Source organism: Herpailurus yagouaroundi, unplaced genomic scaffold (assembly GCF_014898765.1).
Source record: "Herpailurus yagouaroundi ecotype Mexico unplaced genomic scaffold, PumYag 77, whole genome shotgun sequence".
Taxonomy (NCBI): domain Eukaryota; kingdom Metazoa; phylum Chordata; class Mammalia; order Carnivora; family Felidae; genus Herpailurus; species Herpailurus yagouaroundi.
In genome coordinates, this window is record NW_024412388.1 from 100,364,772 (window position 1) to 100,377,994 (window position 13,223).

The window sequence follows — 13,223 nt, forward strand, 5'->3', positions numbered from 1 at the left end:
GAATGGCTCTAAAAGACATTACTTCAATAATTATGAAAATTTAATGTGTGGGCTATAGATTTTACAATACATCACTACTACATACAACATTAAAACATTATGTGACAAGAAGTCCTCATTCTTAGAAAGTACACAGTAGAGCTTCATTTCTTTAGCTCATAAATAGATGGGAGAGATGTAACTGGTTCTAAGCTCTGAGAGTCAATGCACATTGGTTGAGAATCCAAACATCAAAAAAGTTAACACCTTCCCAAAGACGAGATAGACAGTAGGTAGTAGAGCTGGATTATAACCGGTTTTGTCTAACAGATTCTCTACTGCAATATACTCAAAGACCATGGCCAGCTAACTCCCGGGGATGTTTGTTTATCAGATCGATTTACAACCTTGACAGGTAACGGAGAGGAGTGAAGTTCAACATTAATTCAGTCCAGGTTAAATATGTGGAGGAGCTAGGAAACAGGGCCAAGAGAGAAAACAACTAAGGAATGAGAAAGTGCCCCAAGACAATTCACATGCTTGGCAGTATTCCTTTTGCACCAGTCCTCTTGGCTCCTGGCTTCCGGGAGCTTTACAGGATTTCCATCTTCCTTCCCAGTTAAATATCTTCTGCTAATTCTGCAGCAAGCTCAGTGCCTGGGGCTCCTCACACTGCCACTGGACTCCCAAGGGCACAGGCCATGTCATGCATGCTCACGGGCTCAATTGTGTTCAATGATATTCATATTTTCCTGTCCCCAAAGAGCTTCTCTTCTGCATTCCTGTTCTAAATAAAGTTCTGTTAATGAGACTCCCGGAACTGGATGTCTTGTCCCCAACCACAATTCAAAGTCATCATGGCTGGCATACCGTCCCATTCTCACCCTTCCAAGTAAGCAGGTCCTGAGCCATTTAATACTCATGATAATCCCCCACATTCTGTGTCTCCAGTCCAACAATTCTCTATCTCAATCATTTCACTTATTTTTTTTTCCATTAGTACTGAATGATGCTCTGCCATTGTCTCACTGATGTCTGTACTCTCCCCTTTTCTTTCTTCTCTTCCTGAATTCTGGATGGCTTCTTGTGTGTTGCCAGAATCTCACACATAGTGCTCTCTGCTTTCTCCAAAGTTGTAGAAGCTCACTCGTTGCACACAGGAGCAACTAGAAAGTGCAGGCAATCAATTCCCTCTTGGTAACCCTCCACCACTGGAGGACAGGCATCCTTGGGTAAGTGCCACAGCCTCCCTGTCCTCTGGTGGAACATTCTACACAGTTCCTCAGATGGTCCCCAGCAAGATTGAGCCCACAGGAGTAAGTAGCGCATTAACCACACTTTAATGGCTCTTCTCCCTTCTCGACCCCACTTTCTCATTTCCCTCACTTTTGTTTCCTGGGATCACATCCCAGTAAACTACCCACACCCGAGTCTTTATCTCTGGTTCTGCTTTCAGGGCCATCCAAACACAGATACCTCTTCCATTCTCGGATCCAGACACACCTGGTATTTCAGTTACACAGAACTACTTTGGGTTTATTAACCTTTGGGTTTATTAGCTCCTTTTCATGTCTCTGTAACTTCTTCTCAGGCTGAAATGACTTCCATCCTGGTCTGTCTGGCCAAATCATTCATCCTTCAAGACTCACCTCAAGTACCACCAAGTACCACTGCCTCTGAAAGACTCCCAGAAATCTCCCATCCTAATTTACTGATTATATATATATATATATATATATATATTCATTCCACATTTTATCTTATCATTTTATAAGTTTGTTTTTCCAACTAGGCTATTAGCTAGAGGGTCTGGCAGTTGCCTACTCATCTCCATATCCCCCACTGCGCCAAACGAATGTGTGTTAAATAAGTGAATTATTTAACTGACTCATCCCAGGTATCTATAGAGTACTACACACTTGACCCCGGATGAAGTTCAGAGTGGGCTGCAGAACATTTGGGGAAAGAATTGTCAAGAAGTGCCACAGACTTCCACTCAATTTTCTTGCAAGAGAATTGTAAGGAAGATGAGAATCACCGTCTAGCACTCTGGAGTTTACACAGATATTTTATAGACATTATCTCATTTCATGATCTTAACAACCCTGCAGAACGGGCGAGGAAATCACTATTATCTCCGTTTGATTGCTGAGAAAGTTGGGGCCCAGAGAAGAGAAGTGACTTTCTCAAGATCACATGGCAGTAGACGCTAGGACCCACGCCTCCTGGTCAAGCATGCATTCTACCACATACAATTAGGGTCAGGCCCACTGTGTCTGCCCTCTGCCTCCGAGCCGTCCTCTGTGCTCTACAGGCCACCTCCACTCTCTTGTCTGTCCTCTCCAGCCATTCCTTCCTGGCAGGCAAACTTACTCAGCAACTGGGCCAATCTTCCCCAAATGTTCTGCAGCCCACTCTGAACTTCATCCAGGGCGATGGTCCTGGACTTACTTTCCCATTCCCTGACCTCATTCCCAACTTTCTCGAGTAGCTGCTTGACACCCTCGTATGCTTGGAAACCTTCTACGATGGTTCTGAAGGAGGGGAACCTCACAGGTCCTCTGGCTCTCTGCTTTCACTCATCCCATGGGACTCTTTTTTTTTTTATTTTTTTTTTCAACGTTTATTTATTTTTGGGACAGAGAGAGACAGAGCATGAACGGGGGAGGGGCAGAGAGAGAGGGAGACACAGAATCGGAAACAGGCTCCAGGCTCTGAGCCATCAGCCCAGAGCCTGACGTGGGGCTCGAACTCACGGACCGCGAGATCGTGACCTGGCTGAAGTCAGACGCTCAACCGACTGCACCACCCAGGCGCCCCCCCCCATGGGACTCTTGAATGTCACCGCAACTGGGAAGTTCCCCTTCCCTGACTTCCCAAACTGCATTAGGTCCCCCTAGCATGCTACTCTTTTCCTTCATAGCTGTTACCACAACTTCTGGTAATCATTTGTTCATTTCCTCCACTAGTGATAACAACAACTGAGTACTTCTTGTGCTAAGTGTCTATATTCTTGCCCTTAATTCTCATAGTCCCGTAGGGTGCAAGCACACATAATTAATCAGATAGGGAACACACTTCTTACCTACTAGTATATTCTTAACTCCTAACATAGTGCCTGGTACAGGGACATAGGGGGTGTTAAATCTCTATTCGTTAAATGAATAAATTAACTCCCTTTGGCACCATATCATCGAAATTCACTGCTCTGAAGACACCCCTTCCCCCCAAATTCTCTAGTCATGTTGATCGACTTTGGCGGGGAAAGCCCATGTTAAAATCTGCTCTTTGTCTACTCATTCAACATATATCTGTTGAGTCCCTCCTGGGTGCCAGATACTTTCTAGGCATGAGGGCCTATCCCCAGGTGAGAGCTCCATGTAAGGAAAGGTGAAGGTGGGGGCATAGTTCTACTTTGGGTCTCCTGGGAGGCCCGGAGGATGTGGGAGTCCAAGATGAGATTCAGATTGTGCTCCAACCCACCGGGGTGCTCCTGCTTCAGGTCAGATAGAACTGAGATAATGCAGTCAGCCCCAGTCCTAGGCCCACCTCAGCCCCACTGATGTTACCTTGGTGTCGGATTTGTGCAGAGAAAGGAGGCAACATGCCAACAGACCAGATCCTGGTGGGCTTACCTCTTTCTCCCTCCAGCCCCCATTGCTTTCCTGAGTCACTGTGCACAGCAACTATTTCAAAGTGGAAGTTACGGCTGCCCCCGCCCCCCCCATGGCTTGATGTCAGATTGTCCAGTTCAGATGATGGAAACATCTGTCTGCCGTCCTTTCGTCTCCCGATCATTTCATTAGGCTTTTCTTTAGGATACGTTCCCTTTAAGCATCCTAACTGTTCACAGTGTGCTGAGAGAAATAATTTTTTCCAGGAGTCAGTGGGAGTGGGGACCGGACGGGGGTCAGTGTGTCCTCAGTGGCCTGCTGCGATGGTGACCAGCAGACCATCTTGCCCACAAGTGGGCAGAGGCAAGAAAGCGTCCCCTGGGAGGGGGCGTGTGGGCCCATCATGCCTTTATGCTCCTCTGCAAGGTGGCCCCCAGCCTGTAAGTTTGAATGAAGAGTCCTGGCCTTTTTGAAAGCAGGATGTCAGCACTGATTATTAAAAATTGTTCTGGGTGCCTGCCTGTGATGTGGATGTTGAGATTTTCTTTGATTTTCCCTTCTTCTCCCCTCAGAGAGATCTCTCTCTCTCTCTCTTACTTTGCTGGATGTATGTGGCGAAAGACATCTGTGACAATTCTTCACTCCCCTTCTAGATTTGCCATTAGTCTAACTCATGAAAGAGAGCTCAACATATGACCTCAACACCTCTTCTCCTAACAGCCCGGGGCATATCTGGACAAAAGTTCTAGAAAGGCTAGGCAGTGCTTTCTTGTCACTGTGGCCTGTCCTTGGCCTCTAGAAGACTCTTCAACAAAGCAACACCCAAACTCAGCCAGATCCTAAACCTGACCTCCAGCCCAGTTCCAACAATAGAATATCCAGGCAGCTTACAGAACCATGGGTCGTGCTTAGGACAGGCAATGCTTCCTTCAGTGGCTGAGCCACAACAAACCACCCAGGGCCTCGGTCTCGTCATGTGAAAATGAGGAACATCTCTCTCTAAATTTGGGGGTGCATTGAGTCACATGGTCCAGCTGGGATCTTAGCATTATAACGTGTTAGCTGCGTGCCTGAGGGTGAATTATTCATTTTCTGGGAGGATACCTTTCCTTATGGGTACAAATACAGATAATAAATACAGAGTCACTCTGAGGAGTAGAATAGTATTGTAGGCTCTTAACACAAGGTTAAATTAATCCTTATTACCTATCACTGGATGGTCCTTCTGCGCCCCCCTGGCCCCACCTCTGGGATCTAACTTGACATAGGACTGTTTCCAGGCACATATTTAGTGAACTGAAAGAAAATAGAGTTCTGATAATCTTTCTGAAACACTAACAGTGAATTCACAATATGTTGTATCCTTTTGATGCTGACTTTTATATATGACTCTGTGCTTGGAACAATGTACTATATGTATATATATTTGGCATTTAAAATGCATTTGCTGAATCAATAAATGGTTTAACAAAGATAGGTAGAGAAATTGGGGTGAAGTTATTATAGATGAATGAATCAAACAAAAACATGATGTTATTTTCTCTGCCCCCAAATTTGTTCATGTCCATGGAGTAGCCACAGACCAGAAACCTGGTACCTTCCTGTGTCTTCCCACTCAACTCCCGTAGTCAATTGATCAACACATCTGGTTCATTCTGCTTCCTAATTACCTCTTACCATTGTCCTTTCCACTCGAAACCCTTGACCGCATCCCAGATCAGGCCAAGGCATCTCTTGCCATCTGCCATGGTCTCCCCGTTAGACTGCATACGTCACCCTTCAAAACTCACCTCCCACTACCTTGCTTAGAACCATTCAGTGGCTCCCCATTCTCTCTATAAAGTGGCCTCCAAACTTAGCTAATTATGAGAATCATTAGAGAGGAACTTTAAGGATCTCAAATCTCTGATGGTGGGTCCTGGGATCTGTGTGCCTTACGTGTTGCCTGGGAGACTTTGATGGTCAGCCAGATTTGGGGATCACAGGTTCTCAGGCTAAAAACCCATCTCTTCTGCATGGTATGGAAAACCCTCCATGGTCTATCTCCCCTTCCTCTCCAGTATCACTCCATGCCTCTTTGCCCATTGAATGTTTATTAAAGTTCAGTTACTTATTTTGAGAGACAGCGTGTGTGTGTGTGTGTGTGTGTGCGCGCGCGCGCACGCATGAGCAGGGGAGAGGCAGAGAAAGAGGGAGAGAGAATCCCAAGCAGGCTCTGCATTGTAAGCCCAGAGCCCAACACGGGTCTCAAACTCACGAACCATGAGATCATGACCTAAGCTGAAACCAAGAAGTCAAATGCTTGGGGCGCCTGGGTGGCTCCATTGGTTGAGTGTCCGACTTCAGCTTAGGTCATGATCTTATGGTCCGTGAGTTTGAGCCCCGCATCGGGCTCTGTGCTGACAGCTCAGAGACTGGACCCTGCTTCAGATTCTGTGTCTCCCTCTCTCTCTGACCCTCCCCCATTCATGCTCTGTCTCTGTCTCAAAAATAAATAAACATTAAAAAAAATTTTTTTTAAAAAGAAGTCAGATGCTTAACCAACGGAGCCACCCAGGCGCCCCCGCCCCTTGAATTTTATGCTCCAGCAGTGCTGAAGGCTGATGGTTTTCACACGCAGTGTTAGGTCCAGCTCTGAATATACTACCCACCCTCCCACAATGCCCTTCCCTGCCTGGCCCCCTGATGAATTCCTGTTTATTCTCCCAGTTCTGTCTCAGCTACCAGGGGGGTTAGGCAGCATGTTCCATTTATAAAAAGTTCAAATGGGCCAAACTAATCTATGCTTTAGGAGCCAGGAGACTGGCTACCCCTTGGGGCCAGGGAGAGAGAGAGGAGTGGACGTGAGCGGGCCTTCCGGGGTGCTGGTCGTGTTTCTTGATCTGAGTGCTGGTTCCACGGTTCATTCCAATTTGTAAAAACCCATCAAACTGTACCACCTCAGCTCACATGACACTTCCTCCAGGAAGCCTTTGTGGATACCCTCCCTTTGAACTTGTCCTGCACCCTTCCCGTGGCCACTCGGCCTGGTTCAACCTGCTGTTTTTGATGTTTGACGTCCGAACTACCGATCTTTATTGACATATCTATCTCCCCAGCTAGACTGTGAGCTACTTGAGGACAAGACCGAGTGTCCCCAGCACCTTCCCCACGCTCTCAGCCGGGGCCCAGCGAAGGGATATGGGCTAGATGAAGAAACAGATGGAGAGAAAAGGGGGGGGTGTGTTTACTCCTTTTACTTTTCTTCCTATTGAGAACACACAGCGCTTCTCTATCAATCTGCTTTTACCGAACCAGGCCAAGAAAGAGATCACTTACCTTTCTGAGTCTCACCCAGGAAAACCAGATCCTTCCGAGGAGGGGAAAAGCAGAACTTCCTCAGACTGACCCAACCTAAGCAGCCCACACCAGTGAAGAGGTGTCTGAAGCTTCCTCCTGTGCCAGAAAACAGTCACATTGGTCATCTCTCGTTGGGTTTCTTCTTGATTCTTAAGGAGAATGGCCAGTTGTTCAGGGACCGGACTGCCCAGGCACAAACAACTCCCCAAACTCTCAAAAACATTTAAGCTAGAAGAAAATGAAGCTTTTACATCTCAACCACAGCACAGGGACTCAATCCCACCCACCAAATTATAATCACGTTGCCTTAGCCCCTCACGTATTACGCCTACAAGTTTCAACCATGGTAAGAGACAGTCAAGTAGTAAAGAAGGACGGTCTCTTTATCAGGAGGACCCTGCCTAGGAGCTTCCAGCACAGAAAACGGATTATCCTGCCAAAACTCTATTAGAGTACATCGTCCATAAATACTTACTAAGCAATTGACTGGTTCCTTGATTCATTAATTCATTTATTCAGCAAATGCATGCTAGGTACTTATTCTTGCAAGGCTCAAAGGCCAGGGATGAGTCAGATAGAGTCTCTGATCTCAAGAAACTTAGAACCCAGTGGATGATTATAAAAAGCTGGCTATCACTCCAGGAAGAATGAAATGGGTGCTTAAGATAAGCGGCAGGTGCCGTGATGTTCGGAGAGAGGGGTTGCCCAGCACAGAGGAAGCACTCAGTGTTGGTACGTGAAGTCGGATGGTTCCAGTGAACAGTGAACGAAGATGAAATGCTCACCCCCCCACCCCCCAGGCACAGTCTTCAAAGCAGCCCCTCCTGGCCCACTCCACATCTGTGCCTCCCTCTGCCGGCCAGACACCCGCACCCGACGCTGTGCAGTGAACTCTGCCGTTGGTCAAGTGGGGGCCGAGAATCAGGTGTCCCTCCCCGCCCCCCAAGCATCCTCGGCTCTGCCTCTCTCCACTGAATTCGGGCCGAGCATTGATATTCCCGCACCGCCGACATATCACATCACTCTGCATAGCCAACATCTTACAGGCTCCGCTAATAACCCCCAGTGGATCTTAAGCAGGAGTCTCAGCCTGCAGGAAAATAGGTTCACATCTGAGCCCTGTCGTGACTAATCTTCTCCACCATTTATTAGATGAGGATCTTGTCAGTTCAGAAGCTCCGTGTGCTCTGCCTAGAAAATAGAAGAGAGAGAGAAAGAGAGACCAGAGGGCAAAAGATGAAGGAATGAGATATATAGCGGCGTCAAGAATTTTGTCAAGAGACACAGAAGTGCTCAGCGGTTGACAAGTTCCCTGTTGTACCAACAGAACAGCTCGAGGACTTAATACGTGAAAACCCCAGCGGGACCCTGCAATTTTTCATAATCATAACGTCTCGGACTTGTCAGTTGTGAGGTTCCCAAAGTGTTAGCCTGGTGGCAAGATGGAGCCTTTGGAAGGTGGGACCTCATCCGCCTGAGGGCCGCTCTGGCTCAGGGGCGCAGGGGAGTGGCCCAGGAGACGGCGTGAGTGGAGCACCTGTGTGGCACTGCCTGTGGCAGGGGGAGGACTGAGGTCCTGGCTCTCATATCACCGGAAACGGGGCCTGAATCGCTCCACGTGTGTGCATCTCAGTTTTCTCGTCTGCAAAATGGGAGTATTCGTACCTACTCCGACGAGATGTGCTGGGGACTTAAACACCAAGGAAATTCTCCAGAAAACAGAAACCAGGGCAAGGAGGGTTTAGATGGAGTGAATTTGCAGGCCAAAGACCACGGATGGAGAATAGGGTTAGGGCACACCTGCTTTGCTTGCTTTCTTCTCTTTTTGAGAGTTGAATGCTCCCCCCCCCTTTTTTTTTTAACGTTTATTTGTTTTTGAGACAGAGAGAGACAGAGCATGAACGGGGGAGGGTCAGAGAGAGAGGGAGACACAGAATCTGAAACAGGCTCCGGGCTCTGAGCTGTCAGCACAGAGCCCAACGTGGGGCTCGAACTCACCGACTGTGAGATCATGACCCGAGCTGAAGTCGGACGCTCAACCGACTGAGCCACCCAGGCGCCCCGAATCCTCCCGCTCTCTTAAGACTTCCAGCTCTCTAAGATGATAATTAATTCTAATGGCTACTCAACGAGCACTCGCTCTGTGCCAAACTAGCTCTGTGTTAACCTCTTTACAGACTCTTCTTTCACGTAACGCTTACAACAGTCCTATGAGATAGGAGTTTTACAGGTAGAGAAGCACGAGTCAGGGAGGGAAGTAATTTGCCCCCATTGGTCACACAGAGGCAGAGGCAGGATTTGAACCCAGAGCTAAGTCTTCCTCAGGGCTGACACTGGTTCTGAAAACAACCAACCGGGAGGAAGGCTGACTCTGAACCAGTGTGACTGTCCTAGGCCATAAAGGAGAGCACCTTAAAGGGGCCTTGCCAGAGGAGGAGTGGAGAAAAACCAAAGCTTCAAGCTAACGGGGTCCACGATGATGCCATGGTGCCACGCTCCACTGGCCGTGGGCCATAATAGTAATTATGACTCCAGCAGCCACATTTTTGGGTTTATTTATTTATTTTGATGTCTATCTATTTTTGAAAGAGGGAGGCAGAGCGTGAGCAGGGGAGGGGCAGAGAGAGAGGGATAGGGAGACACAGAATCCTAAGCAGGCTCCAGGCTCCGAGCTGTCAGCACAGAGCCTTGACGCAGGGCTCGAACTCACAGACCATGAGATCATGATCTGAGCCAAAGTCAGATGCTTAACCGACTGAGCCACCCAGGTGCCACCAACACTTTGTACTTTATTTATTTTTTATTTTTTTAAACTTATATGAATATATTAAAAAATTTTTTTTTAGTTTTTTTAAATGTGTATTTATTTTTGAGAGAGACAGAGACAGAATGTGAGTGGGTTAGGAGCAGAAAGAGAGGGAGACACAGAATCCGAAGCAGGCTCCAGGCTCTGAGCTGTCAGCACAGAGCCCAATGCCGGGCTTGAACTGACAAACTACGAGATCATGACCTGAGCTGAAGTCGGATGCTTAACCGGCTGAGCCACCCAGGCGCCCCTTCAGCAGCCACGTTTATGAAGCAGATGCTCCCTATGCTCCATACTTAACCCTCATCTTATTTAACCCGCTTGTCCTGCTATAAAACCTGCCCCACCTGGCAGATGGGGAAACAGGTCAATGGAGATGAAAACTCCACTTTCCGAGTTCAACACTGTGAAGCCATGTGACCCTTCTTGTTTTTCCCTTCACTCGAGACTTGAGTCCATGCGTTGCCTGGGAGGCCCACCCAGTGCCCGTGTTAATGACCTCGGAGGGGTGCTGGTTTCTGGGAAGTCGTCGAGGGCAGCCTGCAGAGTACTTTGAACTTGCATGTGTCATTTCAAATTGCTTTGAGATGAGCTGAATTCAGATCCCTCCGCCTCACGTGGGGATAGCAGTGTGGGGAGAGGAATGGAGGAGAAGGAAAGTGAAGCGGTTTTCTCCCCCCTTGGAGGGGGCAGGAATCCATCGTGGCTGTGTGGACACAAAGGCTCCCACAACCTGCTTTCAGGCCAAAGAAGCATCCTTCCATCACGTGGGATTCACTAGGCAGCAGGTTCCGGAGATTCCACGTGGGGTTTGTTGTGAGCACCATCCTGCGGACTCCTCCAGCCAGGCTGCCGGAGGACAGCCCTCTCTTCTCCCTGGAGAGCCCTCCATCCAGGCCACCGCACCAACTTTATTTGGTTGCTTGCTTGGGCTCGGCCCTCAGTGTAGACAAACAGGGCAGGAGCCGCTGAAATGGGGGAGGGGGACAGAAAGGAAAGGGAGGCCAAGGAAGCAAAACCAGAGGCCAAATGTAGATGTCTGGTCTGTGTGCTCAGACAGGGCCGGAGTCTGGGCCCCTGCCATGTATCTTCAAAGCCCAGGCTGGACATGATCGATCCCTGCCCCCGCCCACCATGGGCCACCAACTCCTAGTGGGAGAAAACCACTTACATTTCCTTCTCTTCCATTCTCCTCCGCCACCCACACCACCCTCCCCCGCAACTGCTGATGTCACCACACGGAGCAATTCCAGAGGGAGGAGTCTTTAATATAGTCAGAAATGGAATTGGCAGGCCTGGACCAAACCCCAGGCCCAGACAGAGCGGGATGAGAAGCTCAAGCCCAGATTCAAAGCTGGGAGGGTCCAGATGCTGAGAGCCTTTGTGTGAGGAGGTGGGGTTAGGAAGCAAGGCCAAGGCAGAGACCTTCCCCGAGAACGTCTTCCTGTGGAACGAGGGGCTGGGGTGTGTTGTGCGCCGAGGGGAAGCCAGCAGGTTCTCTCACAGCCTTCTCCTGCCCTGCGCCTCCCTCCTTAGCGGAGGTCCTCTTGAGGCCATGACCAAAGAGTCTCAGTTCCTTCCTCCTGGCACCGAAGGAGGAGCACACTCCCTTCCTCTTCATCCATTCTGCAGGACTGTCACAGAGAGGCTCCTTTTCCGGGCCCAGGCCCACTGTGGCCTCTCAGATCCTCAGAGCCTGCTTGTGAGGCCACCCTAAACTGCGACCTGCGCCGAAAGGACATCTAGGGCCCTGCTTACATGGCCACTCACTAGTCACAGTACAGTATTTTAGATCTCATGTTTCATCTGCCACCCATGCTCGATCAAACAGAGATCAAATAAGTTCTGAAGTGATGTGAAAACAAACAAACAAACACAGAGACCCAGAGCACCCATGGCTGGTTATTTTCATCAAAACAAACAATCCTTGTTTACTGCTCACAGAACACAGCCAGGTCTCAAGCAACATGGCGAAGGTACTCTTCAGCCGCCTTCCCTCCCGCACAACCTCAACACACAAACTCACCCTTGGCAGCTTTCACTCTCTGCCTTCACCCTGGCCAGTGCCCAAAACCCACGCGCTGCTCCAGCTGCCAAAATGCTCCACCCCACACGGCACCCCCACGTTCCAGATTTTTCCAAATCCCTACCCACCCCCACCAAAATTAACCCATGCTCCCCCCCTCAACACACATTCTTGCAGACAAACTGTGACGTAAGGGAAAGAATGTTAACTGAGCAACTACTACGTTCCAGCCGTTATAATAAGCACTTTACAGACATTATATCATTAATCCTTACAACAATCCTTTGGGGCAGTTGTTGCTACCACCATTTTGTAAGTAAAAACCTGAAGTTCAGAGAGGTTAAAAAACATGCCCAAGATTTCACAGAAAAAAGTACCAGTGCCAGTATCTCAAAGCTTTTTTTTTTTCCCCTTGGCTTCTCCAATGTTTAAAGGTTTTCCAACAATCATACTACGTTAAATGGAGCTGGCCTTATTTACTTTTGTATGCCCAAGAGCTGGCCTAGTGGCTGGCAAGGAACAGGTGTCAAATAAATGAATAAAGAGTGATGGATGGATAGATGGATAGATGGATGGATGGATGGATGGATGGATAAGACAAATAGGTAAGTTGAAATGACCTTTGGTGACCATAAATTAAAGGGTTAGTCTTCTCAGATAACATTCTTACATATTTGTATTCTGGAGACAGCGCTGAAGCAACGGTCCCTACTTAGTTTGTGTCTTCCTTACCAGCTCTAGAAAAGCTGGAGCTTGTTCAGAGGAAAACACCAGGATTGAGAGGCGGTCTTAGTGACTTATCATGAGGAATTGGTATGGGGACTGCCAGAAAAGAGAATATTCTGCGTTCAAATACTTGAAGGCTGGGTAGAGGGTACACAGAAGAGGAAGAAGGCTTGCTCTGTGTTTCTGCAGGCCATTAGAACTAGGATCAATGGCGAAACCATGGTGGGGCTGATTTCTCATCAGCATGTTCTATTCTGTGCATACACTCAACAAGCACTTTCTTGGGCATCTCCTATGAACGAGGCGCAATAGAGACCATTTAAAGAAGAATATGTGGGGTGCCTGGATGGCCCAGTCGGTTGAGCGTCCTTGATTTCGGCTCTTGATTTTGGCTCAGGTCACGATCCCAGGGTTGTGGGACTGAGCCCCACATTAGGCTCTACACTGAGCCTGGAGCCTGCTTTAGATTCTCTCTCTCCCTCTGCCCCTCTCCCCCACTCATGCTCTCTCTTAGAAAAAATTAAAAATTAAAAAGAAGCACATATGTATAAATATTTGTATCCCCCCCCTTTCTTAGATTAAAAAAATGCATTACATCTTTTTCCAACTTAATCTAACACTGGATCTTGGAGATAACAGCATAGCAGTATATGGAATTGTCCTTCGTGCCTTTTTTACAGCTGTATAATACTCCACTATATGGATATACCATCGTTTATTCAATCATTTCCCT

The 13,223-nt window shown here is 48.1% G+C and overlaps 2 long non-coding RNA genes across 2 annotated transcripts in view; both read right to left on the reverse strand.

Moving 5' to 3' along the window:
• The window catches only part of LOC121027764 (uncharacterized), a 26,484-nt gene extending 19,368 nt beyond the window's left edge, over positions 1-7,116 (reverse strand). Inside the window, exon 1 of the long non-coding RNA XR_005788918.1 lies at positions 6,912-7,116. This is a non-coding gene — a long non-coding RNA (uncharacterized LOC121027764). The remainder of the gene's footprint in view (positions 1-6,911) is intronic.
• Positions 7,117-7,425: 309 nt separating this feature from the next.
• Positions 7,426-13,223, reverse strand: part of LOC121027765 (uncharacterized) — a 29,190-nt gene continuing 23,392 nt past the window's right edge. The window contains exon 2 of the long non-coding RNA XR_005788919.1: positions 7,426-8,123. This is a non-coding gene — a long non-coding RNA (uncharacterized LOC121027765). The remainder of the gene's footprint in view (positions 8,124-13,223) is intronic.